Source organism: Dipodomys spectabilis, unplaced genomic scaffold (assembly GCF_019054845.1).
Source record: "Dipodomys spectabilis isolate Male_0828 unplaced genomic scaffold, ASM1905484v1 ptg000002l, whole genome shotgun sequence".
Classification (NCBI taxonomy): Eukaryota; Metazoa; Chordata; class Mammalia; order Rodentia; family Heteromyidae; genus Dipodomys; species Dipodomys spectabilis.
This window is the reverse complement of record NW_024870679.1, coordinates 11,830,341-11,846,108: the sequence shown is the minus strand read 5'-3', so window position 1 is coordinate 11,846,108 and position 15,768 is coordinate 11,830,341. Positions and strand designations below refer to the sequence as shown.

The 15,768-nt window shown below is 43.1% G+C and overlaps 1 protein-coding gene across 1 annotated transcript in view; it reads left to right on the top strand.

Moving 5' to 3' along the window:
- The first annotated feature begins 2,187 nt into the window (after positions 1-2,187).
- Positions 2,188-15,768, top strand: part of Snx7 (sorting nexin 7) — an 81,435-nt gene continuing 67,854 nt past the window's right edge. Inside the window, exon 1 of the mRNA XM_042684564.1 lies at positions 2,188-2,331. The gene's annotated coding sequence lies outside the window, so the exon portion shown is untranslated. The remainder of the gene's footprint in view (positions 2,332-15,768) is intronic.

The window sequence follows — 15,768 nt, the reverse complement described above, 5'->3', positions numbered from 1 at the left end:
CATATTCTCTATGCAGAGGCCAGCCAGACTGAGATGGCAGGTCCTGAACCAATGGGAGGCACACTATAAGGATGCTTTCTCGTCCTATCATCAGAAGTAAAAATAAAAAATAATCAAAGCTTTTCCACAATACGGTGTTCTTTCCTGTATCGTTTTCTCTCTCACTTTCTCCCTTCCTGCTTTTCCTTCCTTCTTTCCTCCTCTTCTTTCATCTCTTCCCTCTGACTTCCTTCCCTCTTTTTTATTGTCCCTCTTCTTTATTGCCTCTCTCTCCCCTTCCTTCCCTCCTTCTCTTTTTCTCTCTCCCTTCTCCATCTCCCTCTCTCCATGGTAGCCCAGGCTGGTCTTGAATTAGAAATATTCCTTCCTTATTCTTTCTGCCTCAGGCCCACTGAAAGCTGGAATTACAGATGGCACCACTATGCGTGGCCTGCTACATATCTCTTAATTCACTTTATATATATATATTCCTAGCTGCTCAGAATGTTGAGATCTAGTTCCAAGCCAATTAGGGCAGGAAAGTCCATGAGACTCTTATCTGCAATCAACCATCAAAAAAGTGGAGCTGTAGTTGTGGTTTAAGTGTAGAGCACTACCTCTGAGACTTTTTTCAAAAACAGCTCAAGGATAGCACTTGACTTCAAGCCTTCCGTAATGTTAGGTTTTTAAAAAGAGGTGGCTGAGTAAGAACTGCACCAGCAAGCACGTGGTATTCAGGTAAGAGGTAGGTTTATTCAGTAGACCTGCTGGGACCAGGCAAGGTTGGCACTCCACGTGGCTGGGAAAGGCCTGGGAATGAGAGAGAGCTAGGAAAGAGAGGAAAGAGCTATAGCAGAGAGAGAGCAAGAAAAGAACAGAGAGAGAGAGAGAGGTAAGAACAGAGAGAGAGAGCTGGAATAGAACAGAGAGAGAGAGCCTGGGCCTGGGCTAGGCCTTATCTAGGGTATGGGGGGGGGGGGGAAGGTGTGGCCACATCAAATTCAGATGTGACCTCAGCGGATGCAGATGTGACCTCTTCCAGGTGTCCCAGTTGCCTAGGTAACGCAGGTACTGGGTGGAGACTTTGCTGCGAGGAGGGTGGAGTCTGCTAGCCATCCAGGAGCGGACCTTACAGGTAATAATACTTATAGAAATGACGCTGAGAAGAATCAATAAGATTTGACGACAGTTTAAAAGCATACACGTTTACATTCAACTTTGCATTTTTTTTAGGGGATTTTTAAAGCTGTGCATGGGCAGTTGAGGACAAGGACGGCGAGCCTTTGGCAGTGGGCACCGTCCAGTCCTGCTGGCTATTCTTTGCAACCTTTCTTGCTCATTCACTTCAGGACGACTTCAAGGAGTAAAGACACGTGGGAAAGTGGCTGAAAATTCGTTTTGAACATTCCACTCCCCCCCCCCCCCCTTGATCTGACAGCAAAATGGACCACCACCAAGTCCAGTCATTAGGTGAAAAAAGAAAATCAATTGGAAACCCAAGGAGCTTCTCAGTTTGATTTGTGCATTAGTAGAGACGGGCTGGGGGGAAAAAAATCCCCGACTAAGGAGAAAAGCACCATCAAACACAGGAAATGCAGAATCGGTTTTTGTCTCGCGGCCGGCAGGGTCGGCTGCCAGCCAGCCAGCTGTGGATGCCCGCGATGCCGGGGAGGGTGGAGGGGGAGGAGGGTGGAGGGACCCCCATCACCTTCGGAAACCCTCCTCAGTGACTCTCGACTCCCCACCCCCCGCCCCCAGGGCCCCCAGGACCCCGACCTCCCCTCCGCAAGTTCCCCGGGCTCTCGGGCTGGCGGCGATGCCCCCTGCCCGCCCCGGATGGATTCTGGGGCGTCCCGCTCCCTCCTGCGCCTGCAGCCGGGTGGAGGTGGGGGGTCAGGGAGGAGGATGCGCGCCCATGGCCCTCGCGCGCGCGCGGGTGGCGCTCTCTTCCCGGGACCAGCGGGGACCCAGACTGGACTGTGCACTGCGCGCGTCCCGGCGGCTGTTCCGCGTCTGCGCAGTGGGCGCGGGGCCGGTGGCGCAGGGAGGCTCCGGGCGCGCTGGAGCCAATAGGCGCTCGCGGGGGCGCGGGGCGCGGGGAGCCGGGCCGGCGACAGCGGCGGCGGGAGGCGGGCGGCGGGCCGCGGGCGGGCGCGCACGGCTGGGATGGAGAGCGAGCGCGGGGCGTCTGGGGCGCCGCGCTCCGCGGACCTCCCGGCGCGGGGCGCGGGCGGGGACGACCCCGGGGGCGGCGTCCCGTTCCTGGGCAGCGGCAGCGGCTCCTCCCCGCTGCTGCCCACCGACGTGCTGAGCCTGGACGAGGACGAGGACGACCTGGAGGTGTTCAGTAAGGTGAGGGCGCGTCCCGGCAAAGTTCCAGGGCGACTCCGGGAGTTGCCACCATTGCATCCGCGGCCCTCTGGGGTGCGCTTGGCCTCCGTTTGGGCCGAGGCTCCGGAGTAGAGGCCGGGAATGTCTCCTCTCCCCCCCCCCCCCAACGCTGCACCCCCCCCCCCCGCCCCGCCTGCTGCCCGGACCCCACCCGGGCCATTGTCCCCTGGGCACCCCGGGTCTGCGTTGCCGCGGGGCCCGAAACCGCAGCCGCTCCCTCCTCTGCACTTTGACCTTTCGCTTGGCACAGCCCAGCCTCGGAGGAGTCTGGAAAGTTTGGATTGATTTTTTTTTTTTCTTTTTATTCCTTCTCTTACACAGACTTCAACCGACAGTCCCCCCCCCCCACTCCCCACCTTCACCCCCAAATTGGAAGGCGGGGATTGAGGACTGGCCACTCCTCCCTGCCTTGCGCTCCCCTGCCGGTTTCCTTCCAGGCACTGCCAGTCTCCAACTCTGGGAGTACAGAGACATTGTTTTTGATTGTGTGGATGTGGATGGGACAGTTTGGATCTCCAACTGGATCTCGAACCCAGTGGAAGCGAGGTGCCAGGAAAAGTGTCCTGGACCAGGGACAAAACAGAATCTCCTGCCTGGCAGACTTCAGTTCTCTCCACGGGCAGTCGCCAGCTTTAATTCCCCCCACCCCCTTCCTTTTCCTCTGCACGTGTGAAGCCGGGGGCTCCCCCTAGTTTCTATTCTAGTTGGAGGAAAACTGACTTGGGAGGGGGTGTTGGTTAGGGGTAGACTTTTGGTGCGTGTGGATTGGGTAGTTGTAGTTTCTTCGAGGTTTCGGGAAAAAGAAAAAGAAACTTGTCTCGTGGAGCCATGTGTCTAGAGGTTGCTGCTCTTAGAACCTGAGTTTCAGATCAGAGCATTGGTGTTAATTAATCACTAAGACCATAAATGTTGTCTGGTGAAGTGAAAGTACCGAATCTGTTTAACCACTGTCTTTTCTGGGAGAGCCTGGAGAAGTTAGTGAACCAGCACATGCTCAACTCCCAACAAGTATATACAAACCAGTTCCCCGTTGCCCTCTTAGGCTTAAATGGTGGTCCTCTTACTGTCAGAAACTTTTTTTTTTTTTCTTTTCAGCCACTTTCCAATACATCTTTATTCCTAGAAGTCTTCCTGAAGTGAATGAGCAAGAAAGTTTGCTCAGTGCCAGGAAACCACCAGTAGAACTCAATGTATGCTGGGGGGGGGGGGGGGGGGAGGGAGGTGGGAGAGTGTGTGTCTCACAACTTTGAGTCCTAAACTTCTCTATTTATTTTAATTGTAAGACCATGAAATGCTTTCATGTGTAGTTTTATAAGGTGAACAAGATCTTCTTATTGTTCACAACTGTTTTATGTTCAGGTCAAGAATGATTGACAATTAGTATACACATACATATGCACATACCTTCATATATATACATATATACACACATACATATTTTGTTCTCTTTTTTTGTTAGTCATGGGTGTGAACTAAGAACTGAGGCACTGTCTCTTAGTTTTGTTTGTTTTTGTTTTTGCTTAAGGCTAGCACTCTACCACTAAGAGCCACAACACTTCTGGCTTTGTGTTTCTAGTGGTTAATTGGAGATAAGACTCTCTTGGACTTTCCTGCCCCAGGCTAGCTTTGAACCTTAATCCTCAGATCTCAGCCTCCTGAGTAGGATTACAGGTGTGAGCCTCCGGCGCCCAGTTCTCCTCTTTTTTTTATATCACCTTTTAAGACTGTGAATGTATTCGTTTATAGTTATGCACTGAGATTCCAGCATGGGGCAGAAATGTGCATCACGCTCCGGTGTAATTGCTTAAACCAGTCCATTGGTCTTTCCTCAGTTTCTGTCTGGCTCTGTGGTCGGACGGAGGTGGCACTGAGTTGCTTGAGTTCTAGATATTCTAAATGGGAAGGAAATAACCAATCACAATCACAAGTATTTCTGAGTAAGAATTTCTGGCCTGTTGCCTAAGGCTGTCTCAGATGAAGGCATCTCCATGGCTACTATCATTTGTTGAGATTTCTTTTCTCAGAGTATTCTTTTCCTTATAAAGGGAGCTTTCCAGTCGGTGTGGGCTTTGGGTTTACAGACTTGTGCTGGTTGTTGACCTCAAGTTAAGAATCATACTTCTGTAGAAATCCTAAGGTTATCGTAAGGTTATCGTATCGTAGTGGTGAAAGTCCAAAAAGTACACTGGACAGTTTTTAAATGTATCCACCAAATTATCTTTCAGTGAGTTGAAAGATTCTATTAACCTTAGTTAGACAAGCAAATGTAAGCAAGTGAGTAAAAAGTATCAACCATTAGTCCTCCTTAGACAAGGAAAATTAAGAAAGTCTATGTAACTTTGTCCACTACTCCCTTCTTAGCCCACTTTTTTCTCAAACTCGGCTGGTATCCAGCCTACCCTCGGATAATGTCTGCCAGTTATGTAGGAAACATTCTGCCACCTCCCTGAAGTACTGAATGATTATATTCACATTTGTGTTTACCTTATTCCGTTAGATGGTTTGTGATCATATAGTTGGTGCCCCTTCAAGAAACTTTTTAAAGAATAAAACTTGGACTTACTAGCATTTCCTTTTCTACCCACAGCACGTGGCAGAGACACATCATTAAGTAAGTTGCTTCACTGAGTAGTCTTTGAAAAAAAATTCAAGATTGTTCTCTTGCTAATCTAGGTGGCAAGATAGGCAAGAAACTATAAATGACAATAAAAATCGAGAGGGATAGAAAATACAACAAAGTGGTGTTTTGAGTTTACAAATAATGCAATGATAAGAAAATGTAGCTAAGTCCGAAGAGACCACAGGGAATGTAGAGAATAGTGATTTAAAAGAATAAAAATAGATGTTCCCAGAAGAATATAACCAGTGTTACAAAATAAATTTTTAAAAAGGAAAAAAAAACTATATTAAAACTAAGGCAAAATGTGCCTGAGTTTGCAAAAAAAAATTAACTAGAGGAAAAAGGGCCAATTTCACTATCTTTAAAAGAAAAAGAAAAAAAAACACTTCCTTTTTTGGGGGAAAATCATCTCCGACCATATGACCAACTTCTTTTTTTTTTTTTTTTTTTGCCAGTCTTGAGGCTCGAACTCAGGGCCTGGGCACTGTCCCTGATCCTCTTTGTGCTCAAAGATAGAGCTCTACCACTTGAGCTACAGTACTACTTCCAGCTTTTTCTGAATAGTTTATTGGAGGTAAGAGTCTCATGGACTCAAAGTCAGGCTGGCTTTGAACCACAATCCTCAGTTCTCAGCCTCCTGAGTAGGTAGGATTACAGGCATGAGACACCAGCACCCAGCTCTAGTTTTATTTTTATTAAACATAAATATTTAGAAGAAACAGCAATGTATGCAAACAGATCACAAGCTCTGAAAAGTGTATTTGGTACTCAGTAAAAAATAATTGTTAAAGAAAAAAGAATAATTGTTATTTTGGAATCTTTAAAAGTATTTAAGAGCACTGAAGGTATGGCTCAGTAGTAGAGCAGCTGACTAACAAAGTAGAGGACCTAAAGCCAACCCCCATTTCTGCCCCGAAAAAGGTTTTCAACACCATAAGTAAGATCTATAATTATTGGTATCATTGAAGATATCAGCAAATGTACAAATGTAATCATCCTACCATGACTTGAACACTCATGGGATGCAGATAGATGCCCCAAATTAGAGCAAGATATAGATATTTATTTATATTATCTATTAAATATATATTTAATAAATAATAAACAGAGCTGGGTGTCAGTGGTTCATGAGTAGCCAGGACACCAGCTATTCAAGAATCTAACACGTAAGGATCTGGTTTGGAAAGTCCATGAGACCCTTATCTCCAATTAACCACTGAAAAGCCAGAATTGGAGCTGTGGCTAGAATAGTAGATCTCCAGTCTTGATCACAATAGATCAGGGACAGTGCTAGACCCTGAGTTCAAGCCCCAGGACTGGCACACACATGCATGCACGTACACACACACACACACACACACACACACACAAAGAAATAAAAGGATATGCTGGAATGTGTAGACCAATAGGCTTTTCAATCTCTGATAAATCCATAAAGGAAAGAATAAATAATAAATCACCTTCTTCTTTCTCTTCCTCCTCATCCTTTTCTTCTTCCTCCTCAATTGGAAAATCTCACAGACTTTGCTGCTTGGGCTAGCTTTGAACCACAATCCTCAGGTCTCAGCTTTCTAAGTAGTAGCTAGGATTATAAACATGAGCCACTATGCTTGGCATTTATTTATTTATTTATTTAATATGTATGTGTTTTGGTAATCAATGATTAGAAAAAAAGCTGTGATCAATAGATTATAGCATGGTTTATAAGAATAATGGAAAAGATAACTTTATGGTGAAATATAGCAACTGACATGTTTGAGAAGAGTTTTGAAAGAATAACTCATTTTTATAGAAGAGGTTATTTTTGAACAAATAATAGGTTATAGTTACTAACACATCCAGCTTTCACCTTACAATAATGAAATTACCTGCTAAACAAAACAAAACATTTTAGTTAGCTCATGCTCTAGAGGTTCACAGTCTGGTGCTAGCATCATTCAGCTCTGGCAAGGGCTTATGGTGTATGACAACACTGTTATGAAGTGGTGAGTAGGTGTGTTTTCATTGCCAAACAGGAAGCCAGAGAGAGATTGGGAGTGGCTGGGCCTTTTACTCTGTAACAACCGTCTTGCAAGAATGAAGTCAAGGTCCCATGATAATTTCCTTAGTCTCTTCCAGTGGTTTATGTGCCCAGTGTTTTAAGAACTTCCCACTACCCACTAGATCCTTTCTTTTGAAGATTTTACTACCTCCTAACATCAACACATGGAGGACAAAACTCCTAATGCATAACCTCTAGAGAACAAACTCAAATTATATCCAAATCATACCAGTGGAACTTAATTGTACTAGTCAACAATTCGATCAAGTGCTTAGAAGATATCCAAAGTCACTTCCTAATTTGTTCTCATTTGTCTACTCAGTCTTTAGTTTCTGTTGTATGCCTAGATCACCGCATTGCCCTTGAAAAAAAGGCGGAATTATGTCTAATAGTTTCAATGAGATTTTAATGGAGGAAAATCCATGAGATCCTGATCTCCAGTTAGCTACCAAAACGCCAGAAGGGTCATAGGAAGGGTTAAGGATCTGATAAGGGTTTGTTGAGGGGGTCAGAGAGTTTGAGTAACAGAAAACCTTTGGCATTCCTAGTTCTAAAGGGACAGGGGAAGGGATGGGTGTTGCTGGCATCCAGAGAGAACTGGAGCTGGAGAAGGGACCATGGACAGGACAGTTAGAGAGGTCGCTACTGCTAGCCATGTAGAGGGGACAGAGCAGGGCACCAAGCTCTTCTCCACCTGTCCTTCGATCTCTTGTTTATTCTTCCTACTGGGTAAGCCACTTAAGGTGATGTTATCTGTAGTGGTCAGTCTCCTGGGACACTATAGAAGAGTGGAGGGCTAAAGGTAAAAATAAACAGTGACTAGCTTAGAAACAAAGAATGGGGAATTGCTTTGCAGAAAGATGCTCACATGGATACCATCCATTCCTTATTCATTCCATATGCTCCTCCACAACACAGCATGACCTGCTACCTCCTATGGATAGATAGATCCTATCCGTTGGATCCGGGCTTCTCTCCTTTAATCTGAGGATTGTGACTGTTTGGAACAATGAGTTACAGAGAAAAATGATACTGTGCAGCTTCCAAGAAGAGATCTAGCAAGGGAGTGCAGTATTTCCTTTGTCCAGTGGAAGCTGTCCTATGAGAAAGGCAACCTAAAGCTTTCAAGCAGGGAAAGTACAGTGTAGCAGACCATGGTCTCAGCTGAAGCACCAGCACAATGTAGCCTTGAGTGCCTTGCCTGACTGGCTCTGTATGTCTTCAGTCTCTAGCAGCCAACAAGCAGCCAGTCAGCCAGTGAGTCTTTTTGTTGGAGGTTTTCCATATATTGGAACAAAACCAAGCCATTTTTGCCACGTGCTATTGGCATTCCAGACCCCATAAAGCATAGAAAACTATAAAACAATAAGGTTGTTTTATTCTGCTAAGTTTGGGGAAAGTTTACAATAGTAACCATGACCACAGCTAGTAGTCCGCAGAACATAAGCGGCATTTCAACTTTTTTAATAAGTGAGTATACTGGGCTTGGAAGCAAACTATGGAATTTAACTGAGATAAATGTTAACTTCTGAAGAAAACCATTGGTTATTGTAAGTAAAAATATAACCCAGCTTAGTGGTTAGGAGTAGAGACACTAGGGTACATTGCTTCTATTTGGAATCCTGGCTCCACTGATGATGGCTTTGTCTCATTGGGGAAATGTTTAATGACAGGGTCTGGGATTTGTCATTGGTCAGGCCTCACATGAAGACCAAAACCAATTGTGAAACTTAGGTGACTTAGGCACATGTTCCCCATTTCCTTAAGGCAGATTCTGCCTTAGCATCTTTTACTAAACAGAGAGAGAAACAGAGACAGAGAAAGAGACACAGAGAACAGAGGAGCAAGCAGTAAAATAAAAGAGGGCTGATCAGGGCTATTTATATTCCACCCACTGGAAATTCCACTCTCTTGCTGTCTTTATGTTCAGTATTCTTTTATATTCCTTCTTGAGGGAAGTTTAAAAAAAAAAAGAAAAGATCAAAATCCTCAAGTTCTTTTTCAGAGTTAGCTTGTGGGAACAATGATGAAATTAAATAAGGAAACTTCAGAATAAGCCCGAGAAGCCCTTTATGGAGGGCTATTTGTGTGGAAGCATTCTTGCTTGTGGTTTCCAGTCTCTGAAAGATCAGTTTTCACAAATGATAACATTATTGCAACCGAGGAAATACTTTATTTTCAAGGTCACATTTAGCATTAAGGATACCAAACTCTGAACTGCTCATGCCACCTCTGAAGCCCTATTTTATCTTTAGCATTTTAATTAACTAATTAAATAGTTGAGTTTTTTTATGGTACTAGAAAACCTAGGGCCTTGTACAAGCTAGGCAAACACTCTACCACTGAGCTACCCTTCTAGCCTTAGTCTTGGCATTTCAGAAGGGAGTTAGGTGATTGTCTATGTCAGAAATGGTAAGAAATGTTACCTTATTGATTCTTTGGATTGCTATTTGAGTTGGGGTCAGAGTCGCTGTCTGGGCTAAGCTGGATCCATCACCATAGCTAGAAGCAATCATTTATTCTTCATGAAGAGGAATATACACCAGATTTTACTGGTGGTATGTATGGTTCGGTTATCCTGATCTGTGAAGAAAATCTGGTGAAGGTTCAAAGTGTCTTACCTTGAAAAACTTTTAAGTTAACATTTTTTTTTTTGGGGGGGGGTCCAGTTGTGGGGCCTGAACTCTGGGCCTGGGCACTGTCCTTCAGCTCTTTCAGCTCAAGGCTAGCGCTCTACCACTTGAGCCACAGCGCCACTTCCGGCTTTTTTCTTTTTGCTTATGTAGTGCTGAGGAATCGAACCCAGGGTCTCAGGCATGCAAGGCAAGCCCTCTACCACTGAGCCAACTTCCCAGCCCTAAGTTAACATTTTTAACAACTCTTTTTTGATGAGCTATTCTAAAGTAGGTAGTTTAAATGTTTGCAGACACGTGGGGCGAAGCTTAGGCCACTTGGTCAAAAGAATGTGAATGTGGAGAAGACCCCCGTGTGGCAGAATACACCATTAATCCCAGCACTTGGGAGGCTGAGACAGGAGAATCACTGGGAGTCTGGGCTACATAGCAAGTCCTTGTCTCAAAACAGAAACAGACACCAACTCCTCCCAAAGCAGATCTATGGAGAAAACGTTCAGTTTAAAGGAAGAGTTTTCTGGTGGGAATTTCCAAAATGTAAACAATTTGGCCAGTATATGTACTTGTGGATTTTGTCACTAAATGTGTTCTCGGCCAGCTGGATGACTACCTGTCCCAGGGGAGTGGAGGGCGTGGCAATTGACCTGTAACACCCCTACTAAGAGGGTGTTCCAACGGAATTCTGACTTCACTAAATTTAGCTGTGTGAGCAGTGGAAAGTCTTAATCAGTGGTCCTCCTTGTCCATCCAACTGTATTCCACCATTTCCCAGTTACTCATATTTCTTTCCAAGCCCATTATCTTTCCTGCATAATCTTGTGCTAATCATCTCACGGTTTCTCAGGGATCCAAGGTGAAATCCTTAGTGCGTAATCTTCTGCTTCTCCCACAAACAGACTGACTGACTGACTCACTCACTCACTCACTCACTGCCTGTGGCTCTCATGGCTGTGAGTTGTTCCTATCAGTTTTGCCATTTTTTAAAAATTAATTTCCATTATTGTTATGATAGAAGTGATGTGCACAGGGATTACGATCACATGAGTCAGGTAACGAGTGCATTTCCTTTTGTACAGTGTCTTCTGTTCCCTCCCTCTCTCCCATTCCCTCCCTCCCGTCTCCACCCACACTTCTGCAGTTCACGTTCATCCGTGTCCAATGAGCTCCACTGCTGTACTTTTTTTCACCGTTGTCCCCTCGAGTTCTGTGAGTTTTGCCATTCTTGATCTCTGTGATCAGTGCCTACTTTCTGTCTCCCTGAGTAATTATGTAGTTACTGCTGAGAATGCTTGACACAGCCTGGAAGTCTTCACTCTCCTCATCTTCTGCCTGCCTCTGGTCTATGCCAAGCTGGCCATGTGGTCAGATTTTTGTTCAAGGCTTCTTGGTGACCAGGCCCTCTCTCTTCTCCCTCACTACCCTCATTCCCAGAGCCTCACCTCCTAGACTATGTCCTGTGAATAGGGTGTCACTTAGGAGCTGGCTACAAATGTAGACTCTTGGGACCTACTCCAGAATTAATGAATCAGAATCTGTCTTTGATTCCTTGGTGGCTGATTGGTTTTTACCTTACGATTGGCAAAACACTGTTTTGGAAGCACTAGGTTGGTCTGTTTGCTACCACGTGACTTACTGTGTATTTTTCTGCTTCTTTGTAATTTATTGTTGGATCAACATAACAACATCCTTCTGTTATTTATGGCACAGAGCAAGACTATCTTTTCACTAAGGATCTTCTCTACAGTACTGTTTTAAGTGTTATAATACTTAATACATCACCTTATAAATAGATACTTATTTTCTGTAAAACCTCCATGGCTTATCTATTTCCAACTGGTTAAGCCCTTTGAAGGAAGGAGAGTAGAAACACTACAAATTTAATATTTAGATTACATATTTAGAATGTGTTTATCTTAATGAATGACTTGGCCCCTGACTTTTTTTTTTTTAAGATTTATAGACCTATTTATTGTGGTAATTTGCCACTGATCTGATTTCAGTAAATTCAGTTTGTATCAGAATACTAAATAAACAGAATTAAAACAAATTAGTTTTAATCATAGAGAGTAATGTTACTGTTGGATGACCCAGAGCTATGTTAAGCCTCAATCCTGGACAAAATCTCCTGTTTATAGTATATTAGAGGAAACAAACACAAAGCACATGAAACACAGGAGAATTACTCAGGAACCTTCATTTACTTTGAAAAATGAATCATCTTAAGTTATTAGCATCTGGCTGGGGGGCTTAGTAACAGGCCATGAAAACCAATTCTGGTAGGAAAGGTGTAAGTATACATAGTTCAGAATACATCTAAAGGCCAGAGGTATAATCACAGAAAAAGACAGGTAAAGGGCAAGCAGAAACAAGAGTGTTTTTGTTGCTGTTTGTGAAAATTCATTGGGAAAATAATGAGAAGACCTTTAAAAGCTTGTGTCTAAAATTAACATACTCCATTGGGTTTTAAGCATTGAGATTTTATCCTTGATGATATATTCTCTCTCTCTCTCTGTATCTATCATCTGTCTATCTATCTATCTATGTATCTATCTATCTGTCTGTCTGTCTGTCTGTATTAGTGCTGTTACTGGGGTCTTGAACTCAGCATCAAGCTCTTGCTTGGTTTTTTCACTTAAAGCTTATGCTCTACCATTTGAGTTATACCTCCACTTCCTGCCTTTTGGCTGGTTAGTTGGAGATAAGAGTCTCGGGGACTTTTCTGCCAACTAGCTTTGAACTATGTTTCTCAGATCTCAGTCTCCTGAGCAGTGAGGATTGCAGGTGTGAGTCACTAGTGCCAGGCTTTCTAGCACATCCTTTGGACTGACAGCATGCTACAGGTTTACAAGTGTCCAGTGTGATCCAGAGGAGCACAGATTCAATAGCAATGCAGTTTCAGTGTTCAAATTCATTTGATTTATTTGCTATTGATTATTTGAGTATCATACTTTTCTCAAAAGCTATAACACAAAAATTAAAGATCAGCTAGCCACCTTATGAATGAGTATTGAAGGGTTTCCTTGCACACAAACAGTAAATTACATGAGCAAAGGACTTTGTTTTGAACTAAATACTTGATTAGCTTTGACAAGGTACATATTAATCATGCTAGATAACCAGTTTGACTGCCCCAGTGATGTAAAAAGGCTCAATGACAACTATTAGCAAGCACTGGCATAAAAATCATTAAAACATACTAAAAGCAAATTAAGACATATAGTTACTTTTATAGTGCTTTTTTTTTCTTTTGTCAGTTGTGGGGCTTGAACTCTAGGCCTGGGTGCTGTCCCTCAGCTCAAGGCTAGTGCTCTACTACTTGAACCACAGCACCACTTCCTGCTTTTCTGTTTATGTGGCGCTGAGGAATCGAACCCAGGGCCTCATGCATGTGAAGCAAGCACTGTACTACTGAGCCACCTTCCCAGCCCTGAGGAATGCTTTTTAACAAAAAGTTTTCCTTCCTTATTTTTTTCTTTTTAAAATGCCTTGAGATATATTTTTCATATCATAACATTCACCCATTTTTGGATGATTTTTTAAGTCAGTTTCACTGATTATGTAATGATTACTATACACTAGTTATAGTTCATTGTCATCTGTCCTGGAAGACCTATTGTGGACAGTGAGCCCTATTTTCACTCCCTGCCATAGAGATCCATCTGTCTGCCATTTCTATCTCTGCTGCTTCCTCATCCTGCTAGTTGATTTAAATAAAAGCAGATAAAATACTGCCTTTTGTGCCTGGCCTCTTTCATTTAGCATTTTATGTTTGAAAAATGCTCATGTACCAGCAAACACACACACACAGCACACATATGCTTCTTGTTTATTTGTTTTGATTCTTTTGAGACAAGCTAGCTTCCCATTCCCAGTTTTCCTTGCCTTTGCCTGCCCAGTGCTGTAATACCTCAAATAGCACAATGCTTTTGACATTCATGTTTGTGGTAATTTATTTATTTATTTTTCCATTTGAGAGACAACATCACACTGTGCGGCTTTGATTGGCCTTGCATCTTCCTGCCTCTGCCTTCCAAATGAGTTCTAGGGCTATAGGCATGCACCACCATGCCCAACGTTGTAATTCTTGTATTTTTTAATAAAAGAAGTTTTAAAATGGAAAACAGTCTCATGGTTTAAAATGTAATAGGAAGTACAGAAAGTCGGTTTAGAATCTGAATAGATGCCTTATTATATCTGATGAAGAACACATGACAAATTCTTAATAGATGCATCATCAAAATTGGAAAAAGCATCCCTAATTGTTTCTTTTGTACTAATCTGATAAGTGTGTTTTCAAAAATTGATTTGAGCACTGAATAGTGACTCCATTAGTCTTCTAAAAGCCCAACAGCTTTAAGATCTCAGTAGATCTTCACGTCTAGCTCTGGTAGAGGTGTGTCTCTTGTTTATCTGAATGCTGCTGCTGCTGCAGCTGAACTGTGATTCTGCGGCAGGCTTGGAAACTGCTCTGTGAGTCAACTTCATTTTAGGATCCAGACCACAGGAGGGGCCTCTAACTGAAACACATCATTTTTTGCCCAGGGAAAAGAAGATGTGTACTGGAGAAAACAAGCTAGGGCTCTCAGATGTCAAATCTTCTGTCTAGCTACATGCGGTTGCTCAAAGCACAACACTGGTCAAACCTTTGGAAGTAAGACTTAGTTTTCTTCTACAAGGAGGCACTGGAAACTAGCCAGGAGGATGAATTATTTCTCAATAAGGAGCACCAAAACTTTTAAAAGTAGCAAATATGAAAAGACAATCACCACTAGGTAAGAAACTGAGTTCAGGAGAGATAAGAGAGACTGAATTAGTTACGATTTATAACCTCTAATTGACTATTGTTCATTAATCATGTAAGAGCTGAGTCATTTGGGAGGCTGAGAGATCATGAAGTTTGTAATGTGAGGCCAGTCTAGGCCAAAGAGTTCTTGAGATTTCCTCTCAACCAATAGCTAGATGCAGTGGTGCATGTTCGTTATCCCCCCTGTGTGGGAGGATGAAAATGTGAGGATCACAGTTTCAGCCCAACCTGAGACCAAAAAAAAAAAAAAAAAAAATTCACAAGATTCCATCTCATCGGTAAAAGATAGGTGTGGTGGTGCATGCTTGTTATCCTAGTTATAGTAGGAATGTAAATAAGAAGGATTGAAGATCAGCTAGTCTCAAGCAAAAAAGCGATATTCTATCTCAAAATCAGAGCAAAAGCAAAAAACGATATTCCATTTTAAAAATAACCAGAGCAAGAAAGGCTGCAGGCATGGCTTAAGCAGTAGAATGCTTACCTGGTAAACCAAAAAAGATGACAGCGTCTGAATAAGACTATGCAGATACTTAGCAGATTTTGGCGATGCAACAATTTTTTGCTTTTGGATTTTGAGGTTCAACAGTCATTATTTTCCCCTCTGTCTTTTAAACTCCTGAAATTGTGACCCAATAAGTGTTACAGTTGAAGGTTGGCAATTCCTTCATGAAATCCTTTGTTCCAGCCATTCATTTCATTTCTGCCCCCCTGATCATTTTAACCCCTTTTCTGCCATGGGTCTTATTTCTCTCTGACTGTACTTTTCACCTCTTCGTTTTACACAGCTTTCTCTCACACTTCCATGCAGCCTTTCTGACAATCCTCACACACATTCTTCCTGATCGCTGCCTTCATTCTTTAGCCCAACAAAGATTCAGTTTCTCAGGATCTTCTTTATCAAAAACCTTGTTTTTTCCTTTTCCTTTTGCTTTCTCAAGACAAGATCTCCCTGTGTCACCTAGGCTGGTCTTTTTATTCATGATCCTCCTGCCTCAACCTCCCCAGAGCTGGAATTATAGGTGTATACAGCCATGCCCAGTTGAAAGTTTTCATCAGGAATGAACTATCTTGTTTATCTAGGCATTTCATTGTTTATTGCTTAGACTGCACTCTCACCCAACTAAAAGTATGAACTTCATGAGAACGGGAATCTTGCCAGTTTTGCCCACTGTGCCTGAGACGGGGCTGCTGTTCAGAGACTATTTATTAAATGAAATACTACACTGGGTGCTTTTTTATGGGCTTATGCTTGTGGTCATGTTTGAGATTTTATTCTAGAAACTAAGAGATGAGAGATTGG